Here is a 15,475-nt window from a genome sequence, read left to right as displayed (position 1 = left end):
ACTTGTCGACTCGACATCAAAAGGAGATGGCCTTAGCATTTCATCGCATTGCTGGATTCCCCAAAGTGATTGGGGCTGTCGATGGAACCCACATTGCATTGAAAGCACCAATGGATGCACCTGTGACATTCATAAACAGGAAGGGGTATCATTCATTGAATGTAATATTATGTGATGCGCACCTCAGGATCCTAAACGTGAATGCAGGGCACCGGGGAAGTAATCATGACTCCTTCGTCCTCCGTAACTCTAAATTGTATGATGCTCTCAGCAAATTGCCTACAGGATCCGCATGGATATTGGGCGACAAGGGCTACCCGCTAAGACCATGGCTGATGACCCCCTACCGCAAGACCAATCATCAGTCTCAGGAGAGATACAACCATGCACACGTGTCCACACGTCAAGTGGTGAAGAGGACAATAGGACTTCTGAAATCACGCTTCCGGTGCCTGGATAGGTCAGGGGGGACCTTGCAGTACTCTCACCAGAAAGTGGCAAGGATTGTGCTGGCCTGTTGTGCTTTGCACAACCTTGCCCTGCAGGAAGGACTGACCCTTAACACTGCAGAACAGCTGCCTGTTGAAGTGGAGGATGAAGGCGATGGCAATGTGCATGTTGCCAGACCTCATGGGGAGGAGCCAAGTGCCGCCGAAAATAAGGCTGCTCAGGAACTGCTGGTAGCCAACACCTTCACGAGGTAGTGTCGCCTTGTACCTACCCCTCCCCCCGCAAGGCAAAGACAGGAGCAGACACATATTGAAGTGAAACAGTGACCTTTTATTGCATCATCAAAAAGTTTTCAGCTTCAGTTTCGATGTATAAAGTTAATAACTTGTAAATTTTAAGTAGCGCTTCTCTACTTTTAAAAAATTTGTGAACAGGAACAGTTAAGAAAAAAATTTGTAAACAGTTCGTGTTTACTTGTCTTTCTTTCTTCGTGCAAGTAAGACATTGAGGATGTTAACTACCTCTTTTTTGCAATTGAAAAATATGAAAATGTTAAAAGTTTGGTAACACTTTGTAAACAGGTTTAAGTCATTTTTTTGGTTTCTTAGTGCAATTACAAAATTGAAGATGTTAACCACCTATTTTTAAGTTTTCAAACATGTGCAAACTGATAAATGTTAGAAAAAAAATTGTAAACATTTTACAGTAATTATTTTTACTTTCTTACTGCAATACAGACATTCAAGGTGGAAACTAGCTATTTTCTACTTTTGTAACAGTTGTTGTCAAATTTTTTTTACTGGAATAAAAGTTGAAATTCTTTTCACATTGACTGCTGGGTATACTGCTTAAACGAAAAGGTTACATATCCTTTCATTCAAAAATAAGCATTTGAATTTAAATATGTAAGAAAACATTTAACATTTCAATAAAATGAAAAATTGAACAATTGAACGATTTGGCCACTCGCTTCTGTGACTGAGGGTTGAAGGAGGCGCAGTGAGCTGAAGGTGCCACCCTAACGTTTCCTGCGCCTTTTCACTCCCCGTGACTGGAGCCCTCCGGAGCTACTTGCAAGGCCCCTCTGTGACTTTTCCTGCTCTTCAGCAGTTGCCTCATGAAAGGGTTGTTGCTGATGCAAGTCTACGTTTCCCTGCATCATGACTGGCGCAGCTGCTGGCTCCTGTGACCAAAGTGGCTCTGCACTGTGAGCTGGGAAGGGCCCTTCTGCTGGAGTCAGAGTAATGGCAGTAGTTATAGGTTCATGCGAATGAACCAGTGCAACCACATTCTCATTAAGCGCCGCCAACTGCAATGTCACCTGATTAAGTGAATTCTCATTAAGCACTACCAACTGCGATGATACCTGATTAAGTGAATTCTCATTAAGCACCACCAACTGCGATGCTATCTGATTTAGTGTAACGCCAAGATTATCGATTCCCTGCCTGATAGAATCTCTAGAGTCAACATCCTTCTCAGTAAGAGATCTCAGCAATTGACTGAAACCTGCAATATCTTGCTCCTCATCTTGTAGGTGCTGTTGTACTGAATGTCTTTCTGCTCCTCCCACCTGCGCTGAAGTGTCAATATGGTGTCTGTCTGTGGAGCTACAGTCAGCAGTGACTCGCACAGAGCCACAGGGGCCAGGAGATGGTGAGATACTGGGCAGCGACACAGGGTCCATGCACTCCTGCTGCACTTGCTGACATAGGACAAGTTCCTCCTGTTCCTCAACCACCTCAGTAACTGCTGCCACTGCATCAGAAACACCTTCCCCAATGCCCTCTGCGGCCGCTGACTCCACGCACTGCTCATCCCGTGTGTGAGAGGTACTCTGTCCAGCTGTGGGAAGGAAGCAGAAAACATTTGCAAAGGTAAAGCAGGATGTGCCACATCACAGATATTCAGCACACACCTAACCTTCTTTAACATATAGCTGGCCAGGCCAACTCACGGTCAGGCTCAACAATGTCTGATTGAGATTCATCCGTGGGCCGATTGCTAGTAAATCTGAACATCTGCTGGACCCGTTCCTCATGTTCGGTCAAAACCCTCAGCGTGGCAACACCACCACCTGTGAGTGTAAGTTCCCTGGAGTTGTGAGCACTTTTACTTTGAAATGGCAACAGAAAAAAGAGAATCACGGAGCTGCATTTCTGACATGGACAGCAAAGGCTTGGAAGACTGGGTTGGGTGTTTCTTTAAATCTCTGATTGAAGATTTACAGCTCAAAGCACTGGAATCAAGATAAGAGAACAATAGATAACCCTGAGCTGGCCCCAAAGCCATAAAGTTTTATTGCTACCTCAGGTGACTTGACCAAGAAGTCACTTGACTAAAGTACATGCATTGAAAGCCTTTTGAAATCTAGTTAACTTAAACTCTAAGCAATGTTAAAGTACACTTTTGCAATAACTGTACAAACCTTGACAGATCGCAACAAGTCACTGAATTTCTTGCGGCATTGTTCCGCTGTACGTAGAATGGTGGAGGTCGCGCTGACAGCCTGGGCAACTTCTGACCAAGCTACCATCTGACCTTTTCGCGGTGCCCTCGACTGCTCATTCCCAATGATGCGCAGGCGCTTCGCCTCCACCTCGTTGAGGAGATTGCTGAGGTCATCTTCAGTGAAGTTTTGAGTTAACATAAGAACATAAGAACATAAGAAATCGGAGCAGGAGTAGGCCAATCGGCCCCTCGAGCCTGCTCCGCCATTCAATAAGATCATGGCTGATCTGATCCTAACCGCCAATCCACTATCACAGAACCATCTCCTGAATCTAACAGAATTAGACACATGAAATAGGAGCAGGATCAGGCTACATGACCCCTGGGCCCGCTCCGCTACCCACAGGGCCATGACCGATCCGAACCTAGACTCATGTCCAAATTCCTGCCCACTCCCTGTAACCCTTAATTCCCTTTACTTCTAGGAAACTGTCTATTTCTGTTTTAAATTTCTGTAATGATGTAGCTTCTACAGCTTTTTGGGGCAGCATATTCCATGGACCTACCACCCTCTGAGTGAAGTAGTTCCTCCTCATCTCAGTTTTGAAAGAGCAGCCCCTTATTCTAAGACTATGCCCCCTAGTTCTAGTTTCACCCATCATCGGGAACATCTTCCCCGCATCCACCCGATCCAACCCCTTCACAATCTTATATGTTTCAATAAGATCGCCTCTCATTCTTCTGAACTCCAATGAGTAGAGTCCCAATCTACTCAACCTCTCCTCATATGTCCATCCCCTCATCCCCGGGATTAACCGAGTGAACCTTCTTTGTACTGACTCGAGAGCAAGTATGTCCTTTCTTAAGTATGGACATCAAAACTGTACGCAGTATTCCAGGTGCGGTCTCACCAATACCTTGTACAACTGAAGCAATACCTCCCTATTTTTATATTCTATCCCCCTAGCAATGAAAGCCAACATTCCATTGGCCTTCTTAATCACTTGCTGCACCTGCATACTAACCTTTTGAGTTTCGTGCACCAGGACCCCCAGATCCCTTTGTACTTCAGTACTTTCCAGTTCCTTGCCATTAAGATAATAACTTGCTCTACGATTTTTCCTGCCAAAGTGCATAACCTCACACTTTCCAGTATTGTATTCCATCTGCCAAATCTCTGCCCACTTACTTAGCCTGTCTATGTCCCCTTGCAGGTTTTTTATGTCCTCCTCACTCACTACTTTCCCTCCCATCTTAGTATCATCTGCAAACTTTGATATGTTACACTCGGTCCCCTCCTCCAAATCTTTTAATCACGTGAATTGTGCTCATTCCAGCCATTTCACTTTGCTAATTCAATGAAATGAATGAAAATAATGTTTTCAAGGCTTTCAAAACTGTTTAAATAGCTTCAAATCTCTTCAAAACTATCTCAGAGTCATCAAAATCATGTAAATGTATTTAAAAGTTTTAAAAAGTTACCAAAACATTCATAAAAATACAAAGAACCTACTTGCACTGCTGCTCTGTAAATACGAAGCCTCTCCAGCTGTTTAGAAAGATTGGGGGCGTGTCCTATTAAAATGAGACCTCAAGGGGCGTGTCTCACTTACACTCCACGATCCAGGCTTCGCGCTGGCTGCACTCCTGGGCGGCGTGACGTCAGACGCTGCCCGGGAGTCATCATCTGAAAAAAGGAATTCCACGCGTCCCGGGAGCAGAACGGCCGGCGCGCCGGGTAAGTGCACATCAGGGGCTTGTACGCGCGGCAAGCCCCCAAACCTAATTTCTGGGCCATTGTATTTACTTGTTACATGCACCTCCAATATTCTGATTTATACTCTGCCCTACATTACAACTACTGTTTGGGGGCCTATAAACAACTCCCACCAATGTTTTCTGCCCCTTGCTGTGCCCAAACTGATTCTACTTCTTGATTTTCGGAGCTAAGATCCTTTCTCTCTACTGTCTTTATCCCATCCTTTATTATCAGGGCTACCCCTCCTCCTTTTCTATTTTGCCTATCTCTTCTAAAAGTTATGCATCCTGGAATATTTAGTTCCTAACCTTGGCCACTTTGCAACCATGTCTCCATTATGGCTATTAGATCAAACCTGTTAATTTCTATCTGCGCTATTAATTCATCTATTGCCCTTGAGAAGGCGGCTCACCACCATCTTCTCAAGGGCAATTAGGGATGGGCAATAAATGCTGGCCTTGCCAGCAATGCCCACATCCCAGGAACGAATTTAAAAAAACAGATTTCAGGAGGACATAGACAGACTGGTGAAATGGGCAGGCAATTGGCAGATTAAATTTAACACAGAAGTGTGAAGTGATTCAGTTTGGTAGGATGAATGAGGAGAGGCAATATAAACAAAAATGGTGCAATTTTAAAGAGGGTGCAGGAACAGACAGACCTGGGAGTGTACGTACACAAGTCTTTGAAGGTGGCAGGATAAGTTGAGAACCCTGTTAAAAAGGCATACGGGATCCTGGCTTTATAAATAGAGGCATAGAGTACAAAAGCAAGGAAGTTATGATAAACTTTTATAAAACACTGGTTAGGCCCTAACTGGAGTATTGTGGCTAATTCAAGGCACTGCACTTTAGGAAGGATGTCAAGGCCTTAGAGAGGATGGAGAGGAGATTTACTAGAATAGTACCAGTGATGAAAGACTTCAGTAATGTTAAGAAACTGTTGTTGTTCTCCTTAGAGCAGAGAAGGTTAAGACGAGATTTGATAGAGGTGTTCAAAATCATGAAAGGGTTTTGATAGAGTAAATAAGAAGAAATTGTTTCCAGAAGGGTCGGTAACCAGAGGACACAGATTTAAGGTAATTGGCAAAAGAACCAGAGGCGACATGTGGGAAAAAAAATTATGCAGTGAGTTATTATGATCTGGAATGCAATGCCTGAAAGCGTGGTGGAAGCAGATTCAATAATAACTTTCAAAAGGGAACTGGATAAATACTTGAAGGGAAAAAAATTGCAGGGTTATGGGGAAAGATTAGGAGAGTGAGACTATTTGGATAGGTCGTTGAAAGTACCAGCAAAGGCATGATGGGTTGAATGGCCTCCTTTTGTGCTCTATTACACCCTTCAAGATTTTGAACACCTCCATCAAATCTCCTCTTAACTTTCTCTGTTCTAAGCAGAACAATTCCAGCTTCTTTAATCTAATTCTTGTAGTTCATTTTACTTAAACTTCTAATTACCGCTTGTATATAAATTAACCCAACAAAGCAGTAGCCCACCCTGTAATTCTTCTTCAATTTGTGCCAGTCTGGTATTCCTGAGTACTGTGCTGTACACTTGATGCATCTACCCATTAATGAGACTGGTATTCTCAGGCTATACCAAGTTCCACATCTTAACTAACATTGCCTCATTTAAACCCAGTTTATTTGTCATTTTTACAGTATTAGTATTACCACCACTTACACAATATATCCTTATGGTCACCTGTTCATAGTTACTAGCATTTCCTGGGCAGTCAGTGTATCTAACCATTACCTGGCACTATTTGTAACATGTCACTGGCAGTACCATCCAGAACCACATGGTGGCAGATATTTCCAAGTTTTAAAATTTTCATTCAACAAATTATGATCAACATAATCACACTACATGTACTTTACCGTATACACATATACAGAAAGATTTGTATCAGTAAAGTCCTAAGCAGCAAAAATAAGTAATTTTATGAAAATAATTGTAAACAAAGTCTACAATTTATGGATATGGATATGTAGAAACTACAAAGTTCAAGTTCTAATTGAACTCTTCAAACTAAGAAATATATAGGGATTGTCACAGGTTAAACAATAATAAATATTTCTTTCTTTGCACATTTAATTCATAGAATCATATGATTTGCAACATAGAAGGAGGCCATTTGGCCCTTTGTGCCTGCCCCAGTGCTAGCTCTTCAACTAGTTATCCACTTTACACGCATTGCCTGGTTCTTTCTCTGTATCCTTTTATAATCTTCCTTTTCAAATGATATCCAATTCCCTTTTAAATGATGAGTCTCTGCCTCAAAAGTCACAACCCTCAGTGTGAAAAAAAATTCTTCTAATTTTCCCCTTTGCTCTTCTAGTGATAATCCTCAGTTTATGAACACTCAATTTACCCCTTTCTGTCCCCTAGCCTTCTCCTTAGTCATGTGGCTACATTCCCTTTAATACCTTGGGCCCTAATGATCCTATGTAACACCTTCAAATGCCTTCTGAAAATCCATGCACAACGTCCACCCTATTCCCTTTGTCTATATACTTTATGATTTCCTCAAAAAATTCATTTGGTGAAACATGACCAACTTGTTACATGCTTTCCAGGTGTTCACTGATTTCATCCCAAATTATGGACCCCCAAAATTTCCCCACAACAGGAGTAAGATTAGTTAGCCCTCATTACTTGTCTAATCCTTCCTTTCTTTGAACAGGCATGTAACATTTACCAGCGTCCAATCCCTTGCCACAGTTCCGAAAATGATGTTTAAAAAGAAAGAAAGACTTGCATTTATATAGCACCTTTCACGACCACCGGACATCTCCTTTACAGCCAATGAAGTACTTTTGGAGTGTAGTCACTGTTGTAATGTGGCAGCCAATTTGAACACAGCAAGCTCCCACAAACAGCAATATGATAATGACCAGATAATCTGTTTTTGTTATGTTGATTGAGGGATAAATATTAGCCATGGGATCTTTTACATCCACCCGAGAGAGCAGATGGGGCCTTGGTTTAACATCTCATCTGAAAGACGGCACCTCCGACAGTGCAGCACTCCCTCAGCCCTGCACTGGAGTGTCAGCCTAGATTTATGAGCTCAAGTCCCTGGAGTGGGACTTGAACCCACAACCTTCATGACTCAGAGGCAAGTGTGCTACCCACTGAGCCACAGCTGACACTATCCCTGCAACAATCCCTCCACCTCAGTATTATAGGATGAGTACCATCTGAGCCTGATGACTTTTCTACTTTTAATCCCATTGACTTAATTTCCTGTTTGGGACTTATTTTTTACTTATTTGGAAAATGCCTTGTCAAAAGTTCCTAGTTTCAAGATGTGAGAAGTCTCCTTTGTGATGAAGTAGGCATCTGGATTTTTTATGTCAAAATTGTAACTGTAACTAAAACGGTCAAGAAGAAAACCAAAAAGAAGTCACAGCATGCCTTTTTTTCTCTATTGTTCGCACTCTTGTCCCTGACTATTAATAATCCCCAACTTTTACATAGAAAGATACTATAAATGACAAGTGCAACTACCACTAAAAAATAATGTATCTGCAGTACCAGAGGAAGTTCTACTCCAGAAGGGAAATGTATTTCAGTTTTGTCAGGTCAATGGTACTAATGTGAAGGTCCTTAGGACACTTACGACTTCCTCTCCCCTCCTCACAGGCCTTAAGAAAACTATTGCTCCATGTGTCTCCATGCCTGAGCCAACAGCTCTCATTAAGAGAGAGCATAAAATTCATAAATAGAAAGAAGAGATAGATAGAAAAATATCTCGAGATACAGATTGAGGTATAGTTACATACGTAGAAAGATCGATAGCGATAGAGAGATATTGAAATAGATACATACAGGAAACTTCGCGATATCCGGCACCGACGGGACCGAGCTGCTGCCGATCTATCAAAACTTCCGGATAGACCAGCGCTAATGTTGAAGGATACGGAGGTTTTCATCTCCGTATCTGACAACAAACACTGTTGCTTAACAACAGCTTGTAAACACTCAGCCCGTACCTTGGAAGCGTCTCTGAAGCTGTTGCTAAGCTACAGAGACGCTTTCCCGAGCCTGACTGTTAAAAAAATGCTAGGAGAAGAAAAAAAACCTAACCAAAATGGCTGCTGATTTCTGCCGTTAGATCAAGGTTTCCGGACATACAACCTCCGGATAAACCAAAGTTTCCTGTAGAAATATGTAGAGAGACTGAGATAGTTTGATAGAGAGATACAGATGGATAGGTAGCCTTTGACAACTGTTAAGAGTGAATCTATGTCAGGCAGCATTTTATTTTTATAAATGATAAATAGATACCTTACAGAAAATAAAATGGATAGTTGGATGGACAGGCAAGGTGGCTTAATAGTCGTCCCCTGAAATATGTTACTGTTATGAAGCCTTGTTCTGTACATCTCCTAAATGCACACAGCAACCTGCACCAGCATTAAATTATTTGCATACCTGGGGACATTGCCGTCGAGACTGGAAGCTTAAAATGGAAGTGTCAGCAATGGCTTCCTTCTTCAGTCAGTGCAAAACTTCACCAAAGAAAAATACCATTTGATGAATCCCTTTCACACAAATCTGTGATGATCCTTAAATCTATAACTTGCCTGTTTATCATTAATATAATGCAATAGACTTGAAATGAAAGGCTTATGAAAGGTTAAATAGGTATCTTTCAAATCTTTGTACTTGGGTAATCTCCACCATTCCATGTTGACTTTTAGCATATTTGTGTCACCCGTCTGAAAGATAGACTGAATACTGACAGTTTTTAACTTACAAGCCCCACATCAGGGCGTGAGTACATAATCTAGGCTTCATAGAGTCATAGAGGCACAGAAGGAGGCCATTCAGTCCATCTAGTCCGTGCCAGCTCTCTGTGGAGCAATCCAGTCAGTCCCATTCCCCGGCTCTATCCCCGTAGCCCTGCAAGTTTATTTCCCTCAAGTGCCTATCCAGTCTCCCCTTGAAAACATCGAGTGTCTCCATTTCCACCACTTCTGTCAACAGCGAGTTCCAGGTCCTCACCACTCACTGCATAAAATAGTTTTTTCTCACATCCCCTCTGTATCTCTTGGCCAAAACCTTAAATCTGTGTCCCCCTCACCCTTGTATCATCAACTAGTGGGAACAGCCTTTCCCCGTCTAGCCTATCCAAACCCGTCATAATCTTGTACACCTCTATCAAATCACCCCTCAACCTCCTTTGCTCTAATGAAAACAAATCCAGCTTCTCCAACCTATCCTTGTAGCTAAGATCCCCCATCCCCGGAACCATTCTGGTAAATCTCCTCTGCACCCTCTCAATGGCCTTCACATCCTTCCTAAAGTGTGGTGACCAGAACTGGACGCAATACTCCAGTTGTGGCCTAACCAGCACTTCAGTGCAGTTCCAGGGGAGGTGCTGCATTGTTGGAAGCGCTGTTTTTTGAATCAGCTGTTAACTCGAGGTCCAGTCTGCCTGGGTGATCCCATGGCACCATTCAAAATAAGAGCAGGGAATCGCCCTGGTCTACCATTCCTCTTGATCCAACACCACAATAAGCACACTGTGAGACCTTGCTGTGTTTACCTACATAACAGAAGTGACTGCATTTCAAAAAGGAATTAATTAACTGTGAGGCACTTTGGGATGTCCTAAAGACATAACAAGGTAATATATAAATGCTAGTTTCTTTACAAGTCATCAACCAATGATCTCATTGTTACAATATTTACAGTACAAATCTAATGCAGTCACATCATTGCTTTATTAGGTCCCGGGTTACACTAGCAGAGGGATGGAGTACAAACCTTAAGAAGTTGTATTGTTGCTGTATACTGTGTCAGATCCCATCTGAATTCCTTCACTATAGTGTCACCGAATTACAGGAAGGACATTACTGCCCTTCACAGAGGACAGAGGAGCCATAGATGTTTCTAGATTATCAGGAATTTAAGCGCTGAGGAAAAGTTTCATTTCAGGAGATCTAATTGAAGGGAATTGACAAAACTGATGCAGGCATTTTTTTCACCATAGTGAAGAAATTCCAGTGGACACAAGTTAAAAAAAATTAGGAGCAAAAATAGAAATCAGGAACATTTTTATTCAAAGGGTAAGAGTTGTTACCAGGTAAGGCTACTGAAGCGGAAAGTATAGCTGGAGTCAAGAGGCAATTCAATATGTTTCTGGAGAAAGAAAGCATTGAGGGATATGGTGAGAAGGTGGGTAGGTGAGGTTGATCTATGAAAAATGGATGGGCTTGTTTAGAATCTAATGCCCTTTTCCTAGTCCTGTAAAATGTTATGCCGCTTTTCCAACATAGACTGATGGTTATAAGAGGACCACAAATCCTCTTCCTCACTGGAGCAGTCAGCTTCTGCACTTTGCTACCACCTAGTGTTCACATTCAACCTGTGCAGGGCAAAACCCTGAATTATTGTTTGGCACAATGTCAGTTCATCTGTTTTACTGTAAACAAATATTGAATATTCAAAGCCATGCAAAGATAATCAAAATGTATTCCCTAAATAATAGTACTAAACTTTCAGGCTTATATTTTTATACAGGGCAATTAATTCTTTTTTTTAAACAGCAAATGCTGGAAATACACAGAAATTATCTGGAAAAAAAGACTGACATTTATATAGCGCCTTTCACGACTACCGGACATCTCAAAGTGCTTTACAGCCAATGAAGTACTTTTGAAGTGTAGTCACTGTTGTAATGTGGGAAACGCAGCAGCCAATTTGCGCACAGCAAGCTCCCACAAACAGCCATGTGATAATGACCAGATAAATTGGTTTTAGTGATGTTGATTGAGGGATAAATATTGGCCAGGACACCGGGGATAACTCCCCTGCTTTTTTTCGAAATAGTGCCATGGGGTCTTTTATGTTCACCTGAGAGAGCAGACAGGACCTCGATTTAACGTCTCATCCGAAAGACGGCACCTCCGACAGTGCAGCACTCCCTCAGTACTGCGCTGGAGTGTCAGCCTAGATTTTTGTGAAAGAGAAAAGACAGGTTAATATTTCAGGTGTAACCCTTCATCAGATCTTACAGCTGAGAGATAAGCAGGTGGCTCAACAAGGTGGATTTTTTTTTAATTCCACAAAATAACATAAATCTGTTTTTCAGAATATAACCACAGCTTCAGCAAATTGTGCATATAGTGAACACAAAAATGTGCAAATCAGTGAGAATTAAAAACAAAACAAAATCACTTATAACAATAAAAGCTACCAATATTAAATAATATTTTAAATAAACATTACAAAAGGCATAATATACCGTCATTAAAATACAAAAATAGCTACAAAATAAACAAATTTCCACCCATAGCGGAAAGGGAGTAATATTCTACAATATAAATTGTGCTGATATTCATTTCTGTGCCACTCACGGATAGTGATGTAGATAATGCAACATCAATAAGGCCGATAGTTACAAATGACAAACTAAGAGAGGTGGAAGAGCATGTTTAGATTGTGGAGACATAATATAACCATTTCAGAACAGCCTGAACTTAACTCCAGCTCAACTTAACCAACGAGTGGGATGAGAGACTTTTAAGGCCACTCGTGTTTGTGGCTTGTTTACCGTACAATTATACTGTAAAATCTAGGGCTGTTAACACAAAAGAAATCAAGTGGAGAATTTGGAGGGGAGGCAAAAATGTTTTGAAAGGCTAAGAGAGAAAATAATAAAGCATTTTTATAAATACATAAAAAATAAAAGAATAATTCAAGAAAGGGTAGAGCTGATTAGAGATGAAAAAGGAAATATTCTTCTGCAGGATAAGGAATGGTGAAGATATTAAATGAGTATTTTGTCTCGGTTTTCAAAGAAGAATATGGGAATGGGAATGAAAGGGTACAAGAGGAGGAAGAGAATATGAAGAGTAACTACAGACAGCAGAAAACGCATCAGACCAGATGGTATGATTTCTAAAATGCTGAGGGGCGTCAGAGAGGATACAGCAACAAGAACAACACTTGTATTTATATAGCATCTTTAACACAGAAAAACGTCCCAAGGCACTTCACAGATGCATAATGAAAAAATAGACGCTGAGCCAATGAAGGGGATATTCGGAGAAGCGATCAACAGCTTGGTCAAAGTAATGGGTTTAAAAGAGAGTCTTAAAGGTGAGGAAGCTCGAGAGGTTTAAGGAGGGAATCCCAGAATATGGGACCCAGGCGGCTGAAATCATGGCTGCCAGTGATGGGATGAAGGGAGAGAAGATGCACAAGGGTAAGAGGAACTGAGGCTTTGGGGGAGGTTACAGAGATAGGGATGGGCAAGGCCACTGAAGGATTTAAATACAAGGCTGAGAAATTTAAATTGTACGAGTTTGGGGACTAGGTGCCAATGAGATCAGAGAGGACAGGGGTGATGAGCGAGCGAGACTTTGTACAGGGTAAGATATAGACAGAACAGTTTTGGATGAGCAGAAATTTCTGGATGGTGGAAGATGGGAAGCTGGCCAGGAGAGCTTTATAATAGTCAACTCTGGAATCGACAACAGCATGGATGATGCTTTCAGCAACAGATAGGCTGAGGCAGGGGTTGGAGGTGGGCAGTATTATAGAGGTGATCTTTGTGCTACAGAGGATATGGTGCCGGATCGGACAAAGTCAACATGGATTTACAAAAGGTAAATCATGCTTGACTAATCTACTGGAATGTTTTGAGGATGTAACTGGTAAAATAGATAAGGGAGAACCAATGGATGTGGTATATTTGGACTTTCAAAAGGCTTTCGATAAGGTCCCGCATAAGAGATTAGCATGTAAAATTAAGGCACATGGGATTGGGGGCAAGGTATTGACTTGGATAGAGAACTGGTTGGCGGACAGAAAGCAAAGAGTTGGAATAAACGGCTCTTTTTCCGAGTGGCAGGCAGTGACTAGTGGGGTACCGCAGGGATCGGTCCTTGGACCCCAGCTATTCACAATATATATTAATGATCTGGACGAGGGAACTAGATGTAATATCTCCAAGTTTGCAGACGACACAAAGCTGGGTGGGCGTGTGTGCTGTGAGGAGGATGCCGAGAAATTCCAGTATGATTTGGACAGGTTGGGTGATTGGGCAGAAGCATGGCAGATGCAATATAACGTGGATAAATGCGAGGTTTTCCACTTTGGTGGCAAAAACAGGAAGGCAGATTATTATCTGAATGGCAATAGATTGGGAGAAGGGGAAGTGCAACGAGACCTGGGCATCCTTGTGCACCAGTCGCTGAAAGTATGCATGCCGGTGCAGCAGGCGGTTAAGAAGGCAAATGGTATGTTGGCCTTCGTAGCGAGAGGATTTGAGTACAGGAACAAGGATGTCTTGCTGCAGTTGTACAGGGCCTTGGTGAGACCACATCTTGAGTATTGTGTGCAGTTTTGGTCACCTTATCTGAGGAAGGATGTTCTTGCCATGGAAGGAGTGCAGCGAAGATTCACCAGGCTGATGCCTGGGATGGCAGGAATGACATATGAGGAGAGATTGGGTCGATTGGGCTTGTACTCGCTGGAGTTTAGAAGAATGAGAGGGGATCTCATTGAAACTTATAAAATTCTAACAGGACTAGACAGACTAGATGCTGGAAGGATGTTCCCGATGGTGGGGGAGTCCAGAACCAGGGGTCACAGTCTAAGGATAAGGGGTAAGCCATTTAGGACAGAGATGAGGAGGAATTTCTTCACCCAGATAGTGGTGAACCTGTGGAATTCTCTACCAAAGAAGGCAGTAGAGGCCAATTCATTAAATATATTCAAGAAGGAGTTGGATATATTTCTTAAGGCTAAAGGGATCAAGGGATATGGAGAGAAGGCAGGGACAGGGTACTGAATTTGGATGATCAGCCATGATCTCATTGAATGGTGGAGCAGGCTCGAGGGGCCGAATGGCCTACTCCTGCTCCTATCTTCTATGTTTCTATGTTTCTATGTCAGAAGCTCAGCTCGGGGTTGAATAGGACACTGATATTACAAACGGTGGCAAGGATACAGGGATTGCAGCAAGGACCGAAGACATTGGCTTTGGTATTCCCAATGATTAGCTGGAGGAAACTGCGGCTCATTCAAGATTGATATTGGACTAGTAATCTGACAGCACAGAGGTAGTGGAGGGAGCAAGAGAGCTGGTGCAGAAGTAGAGCGTCTGCACCGTACATGTGGAAGCTCATCCCATGTCTCCAGATGATGTCACCAAGGAGCAGTATGTAGATTTATGGACCGTTGGGAGCATCTGAAGTGAGGGTTTGGGGTGGGAAGAAAAGCTATTGGTAGAGCTGTTCTGGCTATGAACAGATAGGAAAGAGTGGAACCAAGTGAGGGCTGTCCGCCGAGCTGGATAGCAAGGGCTCTGACCAAAATCGTTCAAACATCCTTGAATGTGGAAATATTACAAACGTATGGAAAGGGGCAAAGACCAGCTGATCCATCAAGCCTGCCTCATCCTGATATGGTGCAACCTACACACACCATCATCTCCTCACCACCCCCCCACCACCGCCACCCCCCCACTGCAAGTTACCATCTCATATGGGAAGAGGCAAAAAAACAAAAAATACTGTAGGCCAATTTAGGGAAAACGCTGGGAAATTCCTCTCCAACCCCCAAAGACCTTCAAGTGGCTCCAGAAAACCACGGTGATTGGTATCACTAGTCACAGTTTACCCAGCTACCTGCTATTACTTGAGGTGTCTTTCATTCCCAGAAACTTATCCAGTTCCCTTTTGAAGGTCTGCAATGAATCCAAGCTCAGCACACATACTGCAACCTATTCCAGAGATTGACGTCTCTGTGAAAAGAATACTTCTTGGCACTTAACATAACTCTACGATGCAAC

The 15,475-nt window shown here is 42.5% G+C and overlaps 1 long non-coding RNA gene across 1 annotated transcript; it reads right to left on the bottom strand.

The window, feature by feature from the left end:
* Positions 1-759: 759 nt before the first annotated feature.
* LOC147105680 (uncharacterized) lies at positions 760-15,158 on the bottom strand. Its single transcript, XR_015081556.1, has 2 exons — positions 11,530-15,158; positions 760-2,295 (listed from the first exon to the last, which is right to left on the bottom strand). It is a non-coding gene; the product is annotated as an uncharacterized LOC147105680 (long non-coding RNA).
* Between the last annotated feature and the right edge of the window lie 317 nt (positions 15,159-15,475).

The sequence above is a fragment of the Somniosus microcephalus genome, chromosome 17, assembly GCF_052327205.1.
Source record: "Somniosus microcephalus isolate GS21.2 chromosome 17, FLI_Smic_1.0, whole genome shotgun sequence".
Taxonomy (NCBI): domain Eukaryota; kingdom Metazoa; phylum Chordata; class Chondrichthyes; order Squaliformes; family Somniosidae; genus Somniosus; species Somniosus microcephalus.
This window is presented reverse-complemented; position numbering and strand designations above follow the sequence as displayed.